This window comes from Sycon ciliatum, chromosome 13, assembly GCF_964019385.1.
Source record: "Sycon ciliatum chromosome 13, ocSycCili1.1, whole genome shotgun sequence".
Classification (NCBI taxonomy): Eukaryota; Metazoa; Porifera; class Calcarea; order Leucosolenida; family Sycettidae; genus Sycon; species Sycon ciliatum.
The window spans coordinates 19,649,199-19,655,907 of NC_088655.1; the positions used below are offsets into that span (position 1 = coordinate 19,649,199).

Genomic DNA, 6,709 nt, shown 5'->3' on the forward strand with positions numbered 1-6,709 from the left:
GAGAGAGAGAGAGAGAGAGATAGGGGGAGAGGGAGAGAGAGAGACAGAGAGACAGAGAGACAGAGAGAGAGAGAGAGAGACAGTACGGAGAGAGACAATACGGCGACAAACACTCTGCACTACAGTATGAACATAGTACGAGCAGCCACTGGTGATGTACAGTCCTAGACTAGAGTGATAGGATGTACAACCTAGCGATGTTATCACCAATAGGAACAGCCGGACCTACTTTGCTATGGTGTGTTTGTTCATGTGTTACCCCCATGTATGTCTTGCTCAGATAAGGGCGAATCGTCATACGGCGACCCATTCCAACACAGTACCTTCATCAAGGACATTTTACCTTGGTTGCGAAAACTACCAGCGACGACATTTCGAAACAAGGCGCAAGATGCCGGGTTCTTCACCGATCTGCAGCAGATACGTGCCTTGACGAGGACTGAGAGGCAACATGGAACGCCCAGTCACAACGAAGAATTGATCGAAATCGTGAGCAGCGAGGAACAGGCTGGCTTCATCAAGCTGGTCAAAGTCATCAAGCACTGGGGGAAATATCCCGACAAGGTCGACAAGATGAACCAGCTTCTGCCGCGGCGGGCCCGTGTGTAAACGGTAGGTTGCGTGCCGTATTTCCCCGGAGTACTGTACAAGCCGCGTCCTCTATTTTTGTCCTAAAACATAGGCAAGTATATACCATGTATTCGGTGTATATGCCGCACTCGTATTTTCACATTATTGAAATAGGTGGGTGTAGCGCGTGTGTGTGTGTCTGTGTGTGTGAGAATGTTTCTGTGTGTGTGTGTGTGTGTGTGTGTGTGTGTTTGTGTGTGTGTGTGTGTGTGTGTGTGTGTGTGTGTGTGTGTGTGTGTGTGTGTATGTGTGTGTGGGGGTGCTTCAATCAGCTGTGTGGTGGATACCAGGCTAAAAATTAGTGGCGGTCAATTCATCAGCCTTGCAAGCTGTTGAATGGTGTAATCCCAGCACAAGTTGCTATGTCTAACATAGCTGTTCGCTATCATCCCTTCCGCGATGGGCATGTCTGAGGTCTGAGGTGTGTGTGTGTGTGCGTGTGTGTGTGGGGGGGGGGGGGGGGTAGTGAGTGTGTGCTCGCATTAAGACCACCCTTCCTCGGGATTGACGTGTGGCTTTGAAAAGCAGCGGTTTGAATGAGTTACGTGACCCATAGCCTTGGTTTTTTTCCGGCATTCTGATAGCCGCCATTGACCTACTCGTCACCACCACTCTGATAGTCACCATCACCATGCCTGTCATCGTCGTTAACTTCGCCCCGGTCAATTTGCACCGGCTTTTTAAGGGGGGGGGGAAGTTGAGTGTTCAAGGGGCGGCAGCTTCTCCTTCGAAAGAAATCGGCATTTGGCACAAACGGACACCCGATGTATTGAATGTCATCCATTATGAAACCATTCAATTCTCATCCTTGAAAAATATTTTCTGACATGTGTCGTGACTGAAGGCACAGAAATTACCAATTTCATTGCACCTCATCATGGAAAGCCACTTTTACGGGCAAAGAATGGAACCAATTGAAGGAAGCAACTCAAGAAGTTACAAGAACACAAGCAAATAAGAACTCAAGAGAGTTGAATGCAACGCATCACCATCATCATCATCAGCCTTTTCGCGCCTAGCCTTCACTTGGGCCACACCCAATGTTAGACATGATACCAGAAGACAAAGGAAGAAAAGAGAAGAAGAGAACAAAGAAGACGAAGGGCACAAATATATGAATAACCACTGCATTGCACCAAGTAGGGCCTAACCGAGGCGATCAAAGCATACTTCATTCCCATACTCACCAGGCTCGTCGCACCGACTTTGGAGGTGGGGCGGCCATGGAAGGGGGTCCGGGGGTCGTCCCGCGGGGAAATTTTCAAAATTGAAGCCAATTGCAAGCATTTCCGGGCATTTGGTGCCATTTCAGTGTATGGTAACTACAATGAAAGACTTTTTGATTCTCAACAAACCAAGGAGGCGCCACGATCGCGGACAAACATTACCCTCCCCCGGGAAAAATATTCAAAAATTGAAGCCAATTGCAAGCATTTCCAGGCATTTGGTGCCACATTGCGGTGTAACTGCAATGAAAGACTTTTGATTCTGCAAGAAACTACGATCGGGGACAGGATTTTCCACGTTTGCGCTGAGCTGCGATCAACGCGCTTTGTTGTAGTGTGCTCCAAAAAAAAAACAGCCGAAAAAGTGAGGCGGCCTCAGCCGCCCTGGCTGGGACGGCCTTGCCCACTCAGCGGCCTTTGGCTATCCCAACAAGCAAGCAAATGTTGGACTTGTCTTCTCGGTCAAGCCCACTGCTCAGCAGCGCTTTGATTTACCAGTTTAGCTCTTTGTTTGTTTTTACTCAAAAAGGTTGAGTCGTGCTTCCAAGTACACATACGATAGCAATATTGAAGTGTGTGTTCAGGTCACAAATCCAATGACAACAGTCCTGTTCATGTTCCATCAGCCAATCACAGCCCGGCGCGAAAATGTTCTATAAGTTCATTATGAGTTTCCAAGCGTGGGTGCACGTCAGAAATGTAATCAAAACGCACGTACTCTTGTTCAATCAGCCTACGTCACAGCCCTTCATGCCTTCGAGGCGGCCTGTGATTAGGCTATCTCACCTTCGTATTCTTGCTTGATTCCATAATTCACTGATACCGTCAGACCTCGCTTATCCGGATCCCTCGCCATCCCGAAGAACATAGCTGATTACATATTTACAGCATACTAGGTGCATCCAACATAACCAGTGTTAGGTTTTCCGGTTCCTTCGCCTATTCGGATATTTTTTTGTTGAAAACAGATATGTGCGGTTAAGCAAGGTCTGACTGTATGCTCGTTTTCCTCAGCCTGGAAAGATGCTCTAAGTCAAGCGTGCAGCAATTAAAGGGGAAATCCGGTGAAAAATTTAAATTTCAGGGTCGGTAGAGTTTCGGGCACTGAGTCGAATGGTGTTGGTCTCACGTGTCTCCGACAAAGCGTTCTCAAGATATTTCCGTTTGAAAAACTGAGTTTCGGGGGCTGCGCCATGACGTCATGCGGCCGCACCACACCCTCCGCAACGTCATAGCGTGCAACTATGTCAAAAGGAGTGCCTGAAAGCAATAGTGTCAGTGCTATTTCAAATGATTTGGCGACCGATAGTAGGTGGTGCAAGTGACTCCGAAGACGTAACTCCATGTGAGAGTGAGGATGCAGCTATGGCTGACCTTCATGAGTTCGGTCTGGGGCTGAGAATTTCAGTATTCTGCAGAATAAATGGCCGCGCTCGCCGATCAAGAGTGAGCGCTACTGCATGAGTTTCCGACTGATGAAGAAGCAGCAGCAGACAGACGAAGCTGATATAATTATCAGATCGCTGGAGAGCAGAGTCGCCAAAATGGAGAAGAGTGATGCGAGTGCTCTAAATTTTGTTCCATACCGATTCGCTTAGACTCCAGTAGCCTGCCACATGGTGATGTTTCGGTGCGAACTTGGCATATTTTGAACTACTCAATTGGTGACGTGAACCACGGGCACGACTCTTCGCTGGCAACGCTACGTAACGGGATCTGAAAGTTCTAGGTCCAGGAACTGTTCTCTGTTTTGTCACTTGTCACGGTTGTGCACTCATCGCTGTAGCATAAAATAATAAGGCAGGACTGGAGCGGAAAACTAAAATTTTCTTTCTCAAAGCACAAGCACTGGCAAGGAGAAACGCACGTTCTCTGACAACATGAGTGTACATACGACTGATACGAGTGTAATGAAGTTGGTTGCTCCAACGAGGAGCACACGCTTCTTGCCGAACTTGACACTTGACTGACTCACGACTGCCATCCGGAGCACACCAGGAGCACGTCGCACCTTCCGCTCGGCAAACCTGAAAGAAAGCACCACTCCCTGCTCAATACACAGTGTTTCGGGGAATTCACCCCTCATCAGTTGAGCTTGAGTAGGCTGAGGAAGATTGTGCCTGAAAAGCACCACTTATATACTGAGTCAGTCAAGTGTCAAGTTTTTGCAAGAAGCGTGTGCTCCTCGTTGGAGCAACCAACTTCATGACATCACCGCCGAAGTCGCAACTTCTAAGTTTGATACGAGTGCAGTAAATGAAAAGTCCGTGTGTAGACTAGTTCTTCTGAGTCTTGTGACTCGAGTCTTGTTGTAGCTACCCCAGCATGCAGGGCAGTGTGATGAGTTTGTTGACTACACTACAGCTAGCATGCACGCAGCGCATTGCTAGAGCCGTAGAGCTAGAGGCCAGTGCATGCGGACGGGAAAAGTACTACAACTCGGAAACGGCTAAAATATGGTTTACCCTCAAGGTTAACCGAGCTGAAAATCACAGGGTACGTAGTGTTTGCAACACTGAATCGAATGGTCTTGGTCCGAAGAAGCTGCGAAAAACGGTTCCCCAATCGAACGCGCTCCGAATATAGCCATTTTGTACACAACTAGATGGTGTGGCTACCTGGCTGCCCGCTGTGAGGTCATCACCTGGATCTGGGTGATGCGCGCTCAAATTCGCACATGTTCGATTGGGCGTATCTGACGAACCACAGGCCGCAGCCTCCTCGGACAAAGACCATTCGACTCAGCGCCCCGAACTTTACGGACTTGTGAAATTTAAATTTTTCACCGGACTTCCCCTTTAACTTATTTGATGGCATCATGTTCTCTTTCCGGTCTGTGCATACATGCTTGTGCGTGTCGGTGCAATTGCGTACATGTGTGTTGATGCAGGTGTGTGTGACGGTGTGTGTGTGTGTGTGTTTGTGTGTGTGTGTGTGTGTGTGTGTGTGTGTGTGTGTGTGTGTGTGTGTGTGTGTGTGTGTCCCATATGGTGCAGTGGTATGTGCAGCGATTTCCAATCGAGAGGTTGCGGGTTCGATTCCCGACGATTATAGTCACACATGTCTTTCTTCTCTTTCTCAGACTTCTCCTGACTTTTCTTTCATTCTCCTGGGCGGTTACCAACAGCCAGTGCATGCCGAAGTATGTGGGGTGAGGTGTGTGCGGGGAAAAAATAAAAAAAGACCAAAAAGTAGGGATTCACTGGCCAGAAAAAGCCACTTCATAGCTGTGTGGTGTAGACCAGGCTGAATAGTGGCGGTCAATTCTTCAGCCTTGCAAGTTGTGGATTGGTGCAATCCCAGCACAAGCTGCTATGGCTTCTGCTGTAGCATCACTATCATCGCCTTCGGCGATGGGCGATGATAGTAGTGGGTGTCCAATGGTGTGTGTGTGTGTGTATGTGACCAGGCTGAATAGTGTGGCGGTCAATTCTTCAACCTGGCAAGCTGTTGAATGGTGCAATCCCAGCACAAGTTGCTATGGCTTCTGCTGTAGCATCACTATCATCGCCTCTGGCGATGGGCGCCAAATGGTTAACGGTGTGTGTGTGTGCGCTCGCACGCGCATGCGTGTGTATGTGTTTGTGTGCGCGCGCATGTGTATGTATGTGTGCGCACGTCAATGCAGCCAAGCAATGTTGGGCTCCGGTGTACACCATTATGTGATCGTGTTCGTGGCAATGTGGTATTCTCTATTTGCTCCATCATAGATTGTCAGTTGCTGAATCTGCTGTAAAAACATCCCTTCACCCAGTTTCTACTACCTAGTTGCCCGACGGTCACATACTCCACAGCAACTCTGTCAAGAACATCACGCAATGTATTGGTCGCTCTTTGTCTCTGTCTCTCTGTGTCTCTGTCTCTCCGTCTCTCTCTCTCTCTCTCTCTCTCTCTCTCTCTCTCTCTCTCTCTCTCTCTCTCTCTCTCTATCTATCTATCTCTCTCTCTCTCTCTCTCTCTCTCTCTCTCTCTCTCTCTCTCTCTCTTTTGCATTGTGCGTTCTCCATCTCACTGACCAGTGATCATGCTTCTCACCAAATCCACTCTTCCTTAATAGTATCTGCTCTTCCTTATAGCAATGTTATGTTATGTTTGTTCGTTACCCTACTATATTATGTGTAAATGAAAAATACTAATGATCGAGTAGTCGAGTAGTCGAGTAGGCTAAACAGTAGAGACAGCTACTTGTAGAGGACCACACCAGGTTACTATGCCCGTTACGGAATGCCTACCTATAGCCATGGGGTTACGTGAAACCTCTTTCTTTTGCTAGCATTTTATGAATGCATGGAATGGAATATTTTCACGAGGGTGTGGGGCTTAGAATATTTTACTGATATAATTATTTCGGTGAAATTAGTTTTTGAAATTTCAGTTGCTTGTAGATCTTCAGTTACTAGTTCCTGTCTTTTTATCTTTTATTTCATGGAGAAGGCGGAGAGCCCGAACGTGCCGGAGTTGTTACCGATTTTGCGGAATTTTTTTATTACAAAGCATATAAGTTTAGGCTTTCTGATAATGATATGCATTTTTTTTATATTCAATGTAACGGGGCCAAGATCTGAGTGCCATTGGTGGTAGGTCGCATGCTGGAATTACACTAAAACTAAAACTATCCTTTTCGTGTCAATAATTTTGGCCTGGGACATACAGTTTCTCGTCTGCAAATTCAACAAAAGTCTTTGGGGTGCATGTTTCGTTTACACGTTTACCTTATGCGGCGCACCAAGCGTTTGACTTTTTTCCGCTTTTCTCCGCTCCCCTGTAAGTTGTAAGCTGATAATAATGATGCGGGGGAGTTTTGCTGCGTTTTCGATGTTGCGAAATTTTTGGCAATGTTGAACTCCCAGTAC

The 6,709-nt window shown here is 47.3% G+C and overlaps 1 long non-coding RNA gene across 1 annotated transcript; it reads left to right on the forward strand.

Annotated features, from left to right (window-relative positions):
• The first annotated feature begins 44 nt into the window (after positions 1-44).
• LOC135829423 (uncharacterized) lies at positions 45-6,400 on the forward strand. The gene is made up of 2 exons (XR_010555814.1): positions 45-612; positions 5,567-6,400. It is a non-coding gene; the product is annotated as an uncharacterized LOC135829423 (long non-coding RNA).
• The last annotated feature ends 309 nt before the right edge of the window (positions 6,401-6,709 follow it).